Source organism: Tamandua tetradactyla, chromosome X (assembly GCF_023851605.1).
Source record: "Tamandua tetradactyla isolate mTamTet1 chromosome X, mTamTet1.pri, whole genome shotgun sequence".
In the NCBI taxonomy this organism is placed as follows: Eukaryota; Metazoa; Chordata; class Mammalia; order Pilosa; family Myrmecophagidae; genus Tamandua; species Tamandua tetradactyla.
In genome coordinates this window covers 173,418,451-173,433,083 of record NC_135353.1, presented here as the reverse complement: position 1 = coordinate 173,433,083, position 14,633 = coordinate 173,418,451, and positions in this window count along the sequence as shown.

Sequence of the window (14,633 nt, the reverse complement as noted above, 5' to 3'; positions counted from 1 at the left end):
GCTGGCTCAGCCTGGGCGAGCAGTTGGGGGTTCCTGTGGTTGAGTTGTGGGGGTGAGGGGGTGTCCCTGCCAGTGGGGTGGTGGAGAAGCCCCTGCAGGTGAGGAGTGAGGGGTAGGTATTTCCTGCTTGGGAGGTGTGGGAATGGCCTGTGGGGTGTGTGTGAGATGCAAGGAGGTGATTCTAAATGTAGATGGATGTGTCAAGGGACAGGAGGAGTCCAGCCCCTTGGGGAAGAAGCAGGTAAGAGGAACTGCTCTGGCAGGTTTCCGACTAGTAAGAAACCAGGTCCACCAGGGTTGGGCTTCGTCCTGGGATGGACAGAGAGCCCCAAAACAGACCCGGGGCAGGCAGTAGATGTGGGCTGAAAGAGGCAGTGAAAATGGGAAGGGGACTCGGGTCCCCTTGATGCTTCTTGGGCAGTTGGGTGTGCGTGGGGAGAGATAGGACATTGGACCCATCTTCATGGTCCCCCATGATTTCCAGGTGGGTGTTGAGGAAAGTATACAAATCAACACCCTATGAGGTTTTTAGGAGATGGTGCAGGAAATAAGGCTGGTCACGACGTAGCAGCGATAGGACGTAGAGTCTGGAGAGTGGCGGACATTCACAAAGGGTGCCTTCAATTGGGGGCATTTCTGGACACTGTATAGACACATGACTTTGGACCCTTGAAATATGGATCGTCTCCATTGGCGTGTGTTCTGACTGTAAAATACACAACAGATTTTGCAGATGTATGAGAAAAAGGATGTGAAATCATGTAACTTTTGTGTTCCTGAAGTCACAGTGTTTTTGATGGAATAGGTTAAAATATGAAAATTAATTTCACCTTTAAAAAAAACCTCATTGAATAGCTGTTACGCACCCTGGAGTGTAGTGAAAAGCAGAACTCTAGTACCAGTTTCTAGGGGGAAGAGGTGAGGCCATTGGAGTGCCATTTGGGACACAACGTAACGTTGACTAGCCTGTTAGGATTCTCCAGTGAAACCGAGCCAACAGGAGATACGTTACGTAAATATTATGAGATTTTTGTAAGAATTGTCTCATGCAGCTGTGGGAATGAAGCAAGTAAAAATTCCGTAGGGCAGGCTGCAAGCTGAGAACTCTGATGATGGTTTTCCATGAATTCTCCCGGAGAAGCTGGCTGTCTGAAATAGAGGTGGAAATCCTTCCTTCTGATGGCTGAAATCATGAGTCCCCCTTTTCAGGCTTTCGGCTGATTGGATGGCACATCTCTCAGGGCTGAATGCAATCTCCTCAGCGGACTCTAGCTGTCACCAGCCATAGATGCAATCAACTAATCAACTGATGATTTAAGTCCACAAAATATCCTCACAGTAGCAATCAGGCCAGTGCTTGCTTGAGCAGACGGCAGGGTATATCATCTCCAAGTTGACCCATGAACTTAACCATCACCCTTAACGATGATGAAGGGAGGTATTCTCTCTAAGCCTGCAATTTCCTGGAGAAATTCCTGCTTGTGCATGAGGACACATATTCATGATGACACAGTTCGAGGACCTGGAAACACTCCACTGTCCACCAGTAGTCAAGTGGCTGAGAAAGTGGAGGTTTGCTAATAAAAATGCAGCAACAAAAACATGTGTGTAGCGATTGCAATTGGATGAATCTCCCAAACATCTCATTGAATGAAATGAGCAAAACACGAAAGGATATATACATTGTGATTCTGTTTATTTACACTTCAAAATCCAGGCATATGAAACCAGGCTGCTTAGGGTCCATTGGCAGTGGGGGGAATTATGAAGGAAAGAAAAACACAAAGTGATTACCCCAAAAGTCATGTGGTGGTTACTCCAGAAAGCAGGGATCGGGTCCTGATAGAGAAGGAGACAGTATTTTAATTCTTAAGCTGACTGATTGCTAGAAAAGGCTTTTAAAAAGTACTTTAAAACTGTGCATGCCTGATGCATGCATTTTTTGAAGTGTGTGTTATGTTCCACAATGAAAGAAGGGGGCAGCACAAAGTTGTGGGTAGCCTGGGGCTGTGGGGACTAATTAGGAGCCTTTTGCAATTGTCAGGGTGAGAGGTGATTAGGTTCTGAGCTGGGAGAGTGAAAATGGAGTCCATAGAAGCCCTGGTGGGAAAGAGGGCCTAGGAGAGGAGCCAGGAAGATGGAACGTGTCAGGTACGGGAGTAAGGTAGGAGAGAGCTGACAAGGGGCATTTCCTGTTCTGGGGGCTTGGGCGGGAGAAGAAAATGCATGAAGGAAGGTGGTGAGTTCAGTGTGGGACCTATCGCATCTGTGAGGGACTCTCAGAGCCCTTTGATGTCGGGGAGGTGATTGAAAACAGAACCTTGGACTCCACAGAGAGGCCAAGGTAAAGAGGATGAGATGTCAGGGCCATTCCTTTCCAGGCAACCACAGAGGCCAAAGAAAGGAGCAGCGGAATTTTCAACAGCACCAAAACCATCATCATCCGTGTGTTTGTTTGCTAGCTGCCGGAATGCAATATACCAGAAATAGAATGGCTTTAAAAAGGAAAATTTATTAAGTTGCAAGTTTACAGTTCTAAGGCCTTGAAAATGTCCAAATTAAGGCAAGGCTATAAAGATGTCCAAATTAAGGCATCCAGGGAAAGATGCCTTGGGTCAAGACAGCCGATGACGTTTGGGGTTTCTCTCTCAGCTGGAAAGACGCATGTCGACATCTGCTAGCTTTCTCTCCAGGCTTCTCCCAGGGCTGCCCCAGGGGCTCTGTCAGGCCTGGTGGCTCTAAAGCTTTTTCCAAAATGATTCCCTCTCTTAAAGGGCTCCAGTAAGCAACCCCACCTTGAATGGGTGGAGACACATCTCCATAGAAACTGTTCTAGTTTGCTGGCTGCAGGAATGCAATATACCAGAAACAGAATGGCTTTTAAAAAGGGAGGTGCAATAAGTTGCTAGTTTATAGTTCCAAGGCCAAGAAAATGTCCCAATTAAAACAAGTCTATAGAAATGTCCAATCAAAGGCATCCAGGAAAAGATGCCTTGGTTCAAGAAGGTCGATGAAGTTCAGGGTTTCTCTCTCAAGTGAGAAGGTACATGGCGAACACAGTCAGGGCTTCTCTCTCAGCTGGAAGGGCACATGGTGAACATGGCGTCATCTGCTAGCTTTCTCTCCAGGCTTCCTGTTTCATGAAGCTCCCCGGGAGGCGTCTTCCTTCTTCATCTCCAAAGGTCACTGGCTCGTGGATTCTCTGCTTCGTGGTGCTGCAGCATTCTCTGCTCTCTCTGAATCTCGTGGCTTTCTCTCTTGTTGTCTTTTATAGGATTCCAGTAAACTCATCAAGACCCATCCTGAAGACCCAGCTTAGCAACCACTCTTGATGGAGTCACATCTCCACGGAGATGATCTAATCACAGTTTCAAACATACAGCATTGAATAGGGATTAGAAGAAACAGCTGCCTTAACAAAATGGGATTAGGATAAAAACGTGGCTTTTCTAGGGGACATACATCCTTTCAAATTGGCACAGAAACCATCTAATCAAAGGTTACCACCCACATTTGGGTGGGTCACATCTCCATGGAAGCAACCAGGAAAGTCCCATCCAGCAATATTTCATGAAGATCGAAGGACATGGCTCTTCTGAGGTCCACCTCATCATCATCACCATATTATTATCACCATAACAATAAGACCAACAGCTAATTTGGTTTAGCACTTATAGTCTGCTGGGCCTTCTCCTGACGGTGACATGAATTTTGGAGCTCATCCTCATGAGAGCCCTCAAAGACTCAGTATTATCCCCAATTTACAGATGAGGCGATTGAAAGAGATCAAGTCAGCTGCCCAGGGCCATAGAGCCAGCAACCGGTGGTGACGGAACCTGGACAGCTGCTCACCAAACCTGTCCTTGCAAGAGGAAACCTATGTGGGGCGGGCCACGGTGGCTCAGCAGGCAAGAATGCTCGCCTGCCATGCCCAAGGACCTGGGTTCGATTCCCGGTGCCTGCCCATGTAAACAAAAGAGGAAACTTACGCAGTCAACAGAAGAAAGAAGATTTTGATCCTGATGCTGAAATGGAAATGCAGATGTATATGAGATGCCAGTTGCACCCAACAGAATGTCAGAAGTTAAAATGTCTGACAATAGCAAACCTGGGCTGGATGTGACGCTCAGAGAACCCTCCCACGGCTGCTGATGGGAAAGTAAGTTTCTACCACTAATTTGGAGAGTGATTTGGCAAAATTGATTAATGTTTAAATGATTATAACCAGAGCTTCAGCATTTACCTGACTCAGTATATGACCTTTAGACCCACACTGGCGGAAACATGGAGAAGAGTGTTCAGGAGAGCTAGTGTGTGTGTGTGTGTGTGTGTGTGTGTGTGTGTGTGTGTCTGCGTGTGTGTGGAATAGTGGACTAGTTGAATATACCCATCAACTGGAGCAGGGAAAATAAACAATGATGTGTTCATACAATGGAGTGCCACATGGAAGAACAAGTGGAGAGTTGGGGCTACAGGTATCAACATAGGAAACTTTGAAAACTCTGAACATCGAGCACAGAACACAACGGTGGCGTCATACATTCTGCATGAATCCATTTGTATTAGGGTTAAAAACATGTCCAACAGGCACATGAAAAGATATTTAGCATCATTAGCCACTGATGGAAAGAAAATAAAACAAACAAAAACCCACCATGAGATACCACCTCATCCTTACTAGGATGGCTGATAAAAAAGGACAGATAATAACGAGTGTCGGTGAGGACGTAGAGAAATTGGAGCCATCACACAGTGCTGACTGGATTGCAAAATGCTGCAGTTGCTTTGGAGAACAAGGTGGTGGTTCCTGAAAATATTAAACGTGGAGTTAATCTATGTGCCAGAAATTCCACTGCTAGGTATACATCCAAGAGAAATGAAAATATGTGTCCACACCGAGATGTGTGCGATGGATATCATAGCATTTTTCACAATAGCCAAAAGGTGGAAACCACCACAATGTCCATCAAGAGATCTATGGATCAACAGAATGCTACAGCTGGAGAGGATGCTGACAGATGCTACAACTGGAATGGATGCTGGCAGATGCTACAGCTGGAGTGGATGCTGATACATGCTACAGCTGGAGATGAGACTGATACAAACTACAGCTGGAGTGGATGCTGGTACATGCTACAGCTGGAATGGATACTGACACCTGCTACAGCTGGAATGGATACTGATACATGCAATAGCTGGAATGGATACTGACACCTGCTACAGCTGGAATGGATGCTGATACATGCAATAGCTGGAATGAATACTGACACCTGCTACAGCTGGAATGGATACTTATACCTGCTACAGCTGGAATGGATGCTGACACCTGCTACAGCTGGAATGGGTACTGATACATGCTACACGTGGAATGGATACTGACACCTGCTACAGCTGGAATGGAAGCTGATACCTGCTACAGCTGGAATAGATACTGATACATGGTACAGCTGGAATGGATACTGACACCTGCTACAGCTAGAATGGATACTGATACCTGCTACAGCTGGAATGGATACTGACACCTGCTACAGCTGTAATGGAAGCTGATACCTGCTACAGCTGGAATGGGTACTGACACCTGCTACAGCTGGAATGGATACTGATACCTGCTACAGCTGGAATGGATGCTGATACCTGCTACAGCTGGAATGAATGCTGAAAACTGCTACAGCTTGAATGGGTACTGACACCTCTACAGCTGGAATGAAGGCTGACACCTGCTACAGCTGGAATGGATTCTGATACCTGCTACAGCTGGAATGGATGCTGACAACTGCTACAGCTGGAATGAAGGCTGACACCTGCTACAGCTGGAATGGATACTGATACATGCTACAGCTGGAATGGATGTTGACACCTGCTACAGCTGGAATGGATACTGACACATGCTGTAGCTGGAATGGATGCTGATACATTTTACAACTGGAATGGATGCTGATACCTGCTACATTCGCTAAGTGAAAGGAGCCAGACACAAAAGGCCACATAATATATGATTCTGTTTGTATGAAAAATCTAGGGTAGTCAAATCCTCAGAGACGGAAAGTAGATTGGTGGTTGGGAGGGATGCGTAAAGGAGGATGGCGGGAGAAGGAGATGGGAGCTAAAGCATGCAGCGTTTCTTTTGCAGGTGATGAAAATGTTCTAAAATTGGCTGCACCTCTCTGTGTGTTTATGAAATTCCTTGAGTTGGATAACCTAAAAGGGTGGATTTTATGCTATGTGAATTATATCCCAATCTGTTGAAATATTAAGGTTGCATAACATGGGTGAAGGATGTACATGCATTTAATATCTCATTTTCAAAATCTAGTATGCTTTAAAAAGAAAAAGAAAGCTAGCCAAAATTAGGTTAGGATTTCAGATTGTGGCAGAATAACTTTCTTAGCTTTGAGGCAATAGACAAACTTTACAGACTGCACTACATAAAGATAAATCTCAGTGCAGGCAAACGATAAAAGCCATAAAGATGGCAGCCAAGGAAAACGTTGTCATCATGTCCAGCCGATGAAATGTTAAGACTGTTACTCCCTAAAGAGTTTATTTAACAAACAAGAGCAGCGCGGGGCTTTGGATGGGTATGTGACACGACAAGAGCTCTGTTGTTTGATTGCTCTGAGTTGCCCATGCACACACACACACACACACTCCCCTACCTTCCAAGTGAGCCCCACTTTCTGTGACTACAGGAGAGACCCAGAACGGGTTGTCAAAGCAGGAGGTGGTTGCCTTGGTGGCATTTGAGAGGAATTCACAGAAGCCACCAGTCAAAGAAACTCCAGTTTGCTGGAATGTGTGGCCCAACTGCCAAGCTTTGGGGCTCAAGGAGGAAGCAGCGTTCATTTTTTCCTGGGGAAACTGCAGATTGGCACATGCTCAAGAAGCACACAGCTCTAGCTCTGTGTACCCCTTCTCTTTGCTCGCCAGACCCCTCCTCAAGCAATCCTGTTCTTTGTCCTTTATTCTACTGATTGTCAAACTTTCCAACTTGTTACGTGAAATGCAACATCAGCAGCTGCCCCTGGATGTGTAGTTATTTTTAAAAATTTATTTATTAATTAAAAAATTAAGAAACAAAATAAAACATCAACATACATAATCAGTAATTCACAATATCATCACTTAGTTGCATATTCATCATTTCTTAGAACATTTGCGTTAATTCAGAAAACGAAATAAAAAGACAATAGAAAAAGAAATAAAACGAACACAGGAAAGAAAAAAAAAAGATTATACCTACCATACCCCTTACCCCTTGCTTTCATTTACCACTAGCATTTCAAACTGAATTTATTTTAACATTTGTTCCCCCTATTATTTATTTTTATTCCATATGTTCCTCTCATCTGTTGACAAGGTAGATAAAAGGAGCATCAGACACAAGGTTTTCACAATCACACAGTCACATTGTGACAGCTTGTGCTGGTTTGAAAGGAAGTATGCCCCCTAAGAAAAGCCATGTTTTAATATAAATCCCATTTCATAAAGGTAGAGTAATCTCTATTCAATACTGTATGTTTGAAACTGTAATGAGATCATCTCCCTGGTTGATGTGATTTAGTTAAGAATGGTTTTTAAACTGGATTAGGGGATGACATGTCTCCACCCATTTGAGTGGGTCTTGATTAGTTTCTGAAGTCCTATAAAAGAGGAAACACTTTGGAGAATGAGAGATTCAGAGAGAGCAACACTACAAAGCAGAGAGTCCACCAGCCAGCGACCTTTGGAGATGAAGAAGGAAGACACCTCCCGGGGAGCTTCATGAAACAGGAAGCCAGGAGAGAAAGCTAGCAGATGACGCTGTGCTCGCCATGTGCCCTTCCAGCCGAGAAAGAAATTGTGGCTGTGTTCGCCATGTGCCTTCTCACTTGAGAGAGAAACCATGAACTTCATCGGCCTTCTTGAACCAAGGTATCTTTCCCTGGATGCCTTGGATTGGACATTACTATAGACTTGTTGTAATTGGGACATTTGCTCGACCTTAGAACTATAACCTAGCAACTCATTAAATTCCCCTTTTAAAAAGCCATTCCATTTCTGGTATATTGCATTCTAGCAGCTAGCAAACTAGAACACAGCTATATCATTATTCAATCATCTTCAAGAAACATGGCTACTGGAACACAGCTCTACATTTTCAGGCAGTTCCCTCCAGCCTCTCCACTACATCTTGAATAACAAGGTGATATCTACTTAATGCATAAGAATAACCTCCAGGATAACCTCTGGATTCTGTTTGGAATCTCTCAGGCATTGACATTTCATCTCATTTCCCTCTTCCCCCTTTTGGTCGAGAAGGTTTTCTCAATCCCTTGATGCTGAGTCTCAGCTAATTCTAGGATTTCTATCCCACGTTGCCAGGAAGGTCCACACCCCAGGGAGTCATGTCCCATGTAGACAGGGGGACAGTCGTGAGTTTGCTTGTTGTGTTGGCTGGAGAGAGAGGCCAGGATGTGTAGTTATTTATTGATAAATGATACATAGGTCCTGTGCCACAATGTATATCTTGCAGATGATATATTGCAGGAGCAGATCTGATGGCTTAGCAGCCCAAAATCTGTCTAGGGCATTTAAGGATTCTACGGATTGACACACGGGGAAATGAGTTGTTACTACGACAGTCACAAAGTATAAATAAGTATGAGATTGAGCTAGAATGACGGTTTCAATAGTAAGTATAAGCAAGACAGAGACAAGTAAGTATAAATAAGTGTGAGACTCGTCAGTATAAACAAGGGCGAGACTGGTAAGTATAAAAATGGGTAAGATGAGTCCAAAGTGACCATCTGTGCTGGTTTGAAAGGAAGTATGCCCCCTAAGAAAAGCCATGTTTTGATATAAATCCCATTTCTAAAAGGTAGAATAATCTCTATTCAATACTGTATATTTGAAACTGTAATGAGATCATCTCCCTGGTTGATGTGATTTAGTTAAGAATGGTCGTTAAACTGGATTAGGGGATAACATGTCTCCACCCATTTGAGTGGGTTTTGATTAGTTTCTGAAGTCCTATAAAAGAGGAAACATCTTGGAGATTCAGAGAGAGTGACACTACGAAGCAGAGAGTCCTTCAGCCAGAGATCTTTGGAGATGAAGAAGGAAGATGCCTCCCGGGGAGCTTCATGAAACAGGAAGCCAGGAGAGAAATCTAGCAGATGATGCCGTGTTTGCCATGTGCCCTTCCAGCTGAGAGAGAAGCCCTGTGTTCGCCATGTGCCTTCTCACTTGAGAGAGAAACCCTGAACTTCATCGGCCTTCTTGAACCAAGGTATCTTTCCCTAGATGCCTTTGATTGAACATTTCTTTAGACTTGTTTTAATCAGGACATTTTCTAGGCCTTAGAACTGTAAACTTGTAACTTATTAAATTCCCCTTGTTAAAAGCCATTCCGTTTCTGGTATATTGCATTCCAGCAGCTAGCAAACTAGAACACCATCCCAATAGTAAGTATAAACAAGGGTGAGGCTGGTTGAGTTTCCATCATTTCAGGTATTAACGTCTGGCTATTCTATCTTATATAGACAAAAAAAGTATAGAATGATTCAGCAACCAAAGTCATCCCTTAAATCCTAACTTTCTGGGTACAAGTCAGTAATATTTTCCTCCTGTTCCCCAGGGTAATTTTTTTTTCTTAAGATGCACTTTGTCACTCTCATACCCTCCTAAATGCACAGTTATCCCTCCCCCAAGATGAAGCTCCCAAGGGTATAAACCCCCCTCCCACAGATACCAGCTGCTTCCTTTGCACGTGGATGCAGTTATGATAATGTTGAAACATGAGGTCCGGTTTTCTCTCTTGAAGCTTTTCTTTGCCAAGATCTCTGTTTTATTTGGCAAGATTTCACCTACGATATTGGCTCCCTTCCGTCTCTCTCTCTCTGAGAAAATTGTAGATTCTCAAGCAGTTGCAAGAAATAAAATAGACCCATCCTGTTTACCCTTGACCCAATTTTGCCAATGGTGACACTTTGGAAATGGTCATGTCGTACCAGGACCAACATCTTCAAAACCATCTTAGATTTCTGGGAGTGCTATGCGAATGACTACACCCTGGTTTGGGGTACCCAACAGGAATTTGTTGTCCCCCAGTTTTGGAGGCTGGAAGTCTAACAGAAAGGTCTCAAGAGGTTCTGCTTTCTCCCTGCAACTCTTGGGGTTTCTGGGTTTGCATCTCAGCTCCCATCTTGTGGCCATCTTCTCTGCTCTTGGGCTCCTGCTGACTTCTCCCTCTTCATCCAGTTCCTATTGCTTGTAAGATCCTGGTTTTTTGAATGAATTCCTCACTGATTCAACATGGCCACATCTAAAAAGGGATTTCAGAGCGCCTACTCATGATTGAGTTCACACCTTCTTATTAAGGTGGGAATAACTTCTTCGGAGGTCCTAGGTACAAATGGGCTCACACCTACGCAAATGCGAATTAAGAGTTGCACGTGCCTTAACAGGGGGTTTGACTCAATCCCCAGCAGCCGATTTCCCCCAGTCTTGACATTTGCAAAACTGTACTAGAGTAGCACAAATAGCATATTGACAATTCTACAAAGCACCATGCCACTTAGATTATATCCAGATTTACTTCGTCACATGTGTGTGTATTTTAGTTTCATGTGGAGCTGGGTCTTTCCACCATCGCAACTGAGTTACTGGACATAGTTCCATAACCAGAAGGACGCCTCGTGCTGCCTTTTTATTTTTTAATTCTTTTTGCAGAGAATTATCGCCTGTTTGGGTGTCCCACAGTTCCTTTCGGCACTCGTCCTTTGAAGGACATCAGGGCTGATTCCAGCTATTCTGCAAGCAGCAGTTATGAAGGTTTAAGTACAGGGTTGGTGTGGACATAAGTTTTCACATCTTTGGGATAAATGCCCAAAAGTATCCCTTCTAGTGGTAGAATCTTCCTAAACTTCTTTCCATCTTTTCTTTGTCTTCTTAGAGCATATTACTGAGACATTTCTGCTGAATCAACCAATTCAGTACTTTGGTGTTCTACTAATTTGAAAAATATTTCCAAAGTACATAAGTGTATGATTACATCTTTGCACATATCCACATGTTTTCCATCTCAATATGTTAGGATTCCATCCTAATCCACAAAACTCTACAAAGGGTCACAAATGCAGGCAAAAAAATTATTTGACACATCACGTAGTCAAAATAACAAATCCAACAAACATATGCTACTTTCTGAAATGCAAATGTTTAAAGCATTTTGTTGTGTCTCTACCCAAAAGTGCAAAAGAATTGGATGCAACTTAGGCATCTACTGTTGTGCAATAAACAGTTTTTAGATGTCTTAATTGCAGGGTTTCTCAGGTATTTTAAATCCCAGGTCAAGGGGTGTGGTACTGATTATTTCCAAACTTCACTTCACTACAGACCTTTTGCCTTGCAGAGAAGCTCACGGTCTTTGGAACTCAAAGGAGAAAATGCCCCATTGGCTTGTCCCCATTGTATATACCGTTTCTTGTCAGTTTAATGGCAGTTTCACTGGTGCTTTTTAAAGGAAATCTACTGCTTTTTGTTGTAGACCTTGTATCTTGAATGGCTGTTGAGAAAAGAATCCTTTCCTGAAGTTATGGAAATGCCCAAGTTGACTTCCATCCATCATGGGATGCATTTTAGTAATTGCGTTAAATATTTTTTATAATGAAAACAAAGCTTTTAGTTCAAAGCTGACCCAACCTATCCAAATGAGCTTCACCTGAAGCAGGTCTGGCAACCTTTATATATCCCCATTTGTCTCTGCAACTTGGTCCTTTGTACTTAATGACATCAAAAGCCCTGAAGAGATGTCCCTTATTCTCTCTAATAGCTGTGAGACATTGCTTGCTGGTATGGAGCCTTCAGGCAACGTTCTGGTTGCTTCTTATTTAAAATGGTGTGATAGCAAATCCTGTTGCTTTTATTTCAGGATGCCGTGTCTCAGAAGCAGGGGGCAGGGTCTGAGGGGTGGTGGTTGTGTTGAATGGAGTTCCTGTGTTTACTTTTCATAGATACTGCCACGTTGCCTTCCAAAGGCTCCAGCCAGTGTCATCCTTTCCCGAGTTGTATGGGTGATGTTGGCTCCCGTGTTTGCCAAAAGAAAGGATGCATGGTGAGAGCTCCCACTTGGGTTTTGCTTCCTTGAGTGCCAGTGAGGTGTACATTTTGCCCTTTTATCATGGGCGTGTTCATCCCTCTTCTCATCACTTTTATTTTAATTTTTTATTGTGAAAAATAACATATATACATAAAGGCAATACATTTCAAAGCACCTCACGACAATTAGTTGTAGAACAGATTTAAGAGTTTGGCATGGGTCACAGTTCCCTAATTTTAGGTTTATCCTTCCGCAACTCTAAGGTACTGGAGACCAACAGAAATACCAATACAATGATTCAGCATGCATACTCATTTGTTAAACCCGACCTTCTCGTCATAACTCCACCCTCCCCTTTGATCTTTCCATCCCTCTCTTTAGGGGTGTCTTGTCAATGCCCATTCTAAGTTTTTCATGTTGGAAGAGGCTATCACTAACATGGGGTAGGGAGATGGATGGAACTAGCTGAGGTTCTGGAGAGGCTGGGTCCTCTAGGTTTTCGGACTTATCTGGTCCAGGGATGCATCTGGAGGTTTTAGGTTTCTGGAAAGTTGCCTTAGTGCATGGAACCCTTGTAGAATCTCAGATAAAGCCCTACGTGTTCTTTAGGATTGACAGGAATGGCTTTGATTGGGGGTTGGCAAACTATAATCAATATTTTCATCACTTTTAAATGCTAATTTGTAGATTATATGAAGCAACTTTTGTAAATGTATCTGCCTGTTGTCCTGGGTCTTTGTGTCTTCTACCATAGTGAAACATTTTTTTAGTTGTCTAATGGGTCTCCTTCATTTTCTCCTATCCTAAAGCCATGTGGAGGGTTGTGTTAGTTGGGTTCAGGTGTCAGCTTGGCCAGGTGATGGTGCCTAGTTGTCTGGTCAAGCAAGCACTGGCCTAGTTGCTATTGTGAGGACATGTCATGGACTTGAGTCATCAGTAACTTGATTGCATCTATGGTTGATTGCATCTACAATCAACTAAGGAAAGCATCTTCAGCAATGAGAGATTTTAATCCAATCAGTCAACAGCTTTCAAAGGAAAAATGATGAGCTTCAGCTGTCAGAAGAGAGCATTTCCATCTCCACTGCCACAAGTCGGCCTCTCCTGGGGAATTCACCAAAAGCTTTCATCAGAGTTGCCAGCTTGCCTTCTGAAATCTGGACTCATGCATCCCCACAATTGCATGAGACACTTTTATAAAACTGTATACTCTTTGCAGATAACTCCTGTTTGTTTTGTTTCCCTAGAGAACCCTGACGAATGCAAGTCTTGTTCTGCTTAGTTGGTATTATGAGTTAATTTCTGCCCCCCTGCCCAATATGTTGAAGTCTTGACACTTATTATTTGTAATGTGACCTTACTATTTGGAAATACATTACTTGAAGGCAGAATTGATTAAATTAAAATGAAGTAATTTTTCAGTCGGGTGGGCTCTTCATCTCATATGACCGTCTTTATCAGAAGGAGGAGGAAGACAGAGAGACACAGGGAGAAGGCTGTGGGATGACCAAGGCAGAGACCAAATGATGCATCTACAAACCAAGGATGGCTGGTGAGCTGGTTTGAATTTGTGGACCCCAGAAAAGCCATGTCCTTTAATCCCCATTCAATATTGCTGGGTGGGAGCTTTTTTTATTGTTTCCATGGAGATGTGACCCACCCAAATGTGGGTGGTACCTTTTGATGAGATGGTTTCCATGGAGATGTGTCTCCTCCCATTCAAGGTGGGTTGCTTCCTGGAGCCCTTTAAGAGGGAACCGTTTTGGGAAATAGTTTTAGAATCATCAGAACGGACAGAGCGAACAGAATGGACTGAGCCCCTGGAACACCTTTCAAGATTCCTGGAGAGAAAGCTAGCAGATGTCGCTGTGTGCCTTTCCAGCTGAGAGAGAAACCGTGAACGTCATCGACCTTCTTGAACCAAGCTGTCTTTCCCTGGATACCTTAATTTGGACATTTTTATAGCTTTGCTTTAATTTGGACAGTTTCACAGCCTTGCAGCTGTAAACTAGCAACTTAATAAATTACCCTTTTTAAAAGCCGTTCCATTTCTGGTATGTCACATTATAGCAGCTTGAAAACTAAAACAGCTGGCAAACACCAAGAGCCGGAAAAGGCAAGAATTATCCTTACCTACAGGTTTCAGAAGAAGTGCAGACCTGCCCATACCTTCTTTTCAGGCTTTTGGCCTCTGGAACTCTGAGACAATAAGTCCATCTTGGTGTTATATCACTAGTGTGTGGTTCTTTGTTGCAGCAGCTGCAGGAAGCTAAGACAGTTTTGTAGCCATCCCTGTTCCCTGGATTAGGCAAATATCATCTATGATATTCTTCCTTCTTTCTCTCTCTCTTTTATAAGGCATTTTGCTTTTCTTTTTACATATTTTTATTGACAAATCTTCACACACATACAGTCCATACGTGGTGTACAATCAATGGCTCACAGTGTCATCACTTAGTTGTGTATTCATCACCATGATCATTTTGAGAATATTTGCATCCACTCCTTCTCTCTTGAGAATGTTATTTCAGGTGCTAGTGTTCCCTGATGCTCC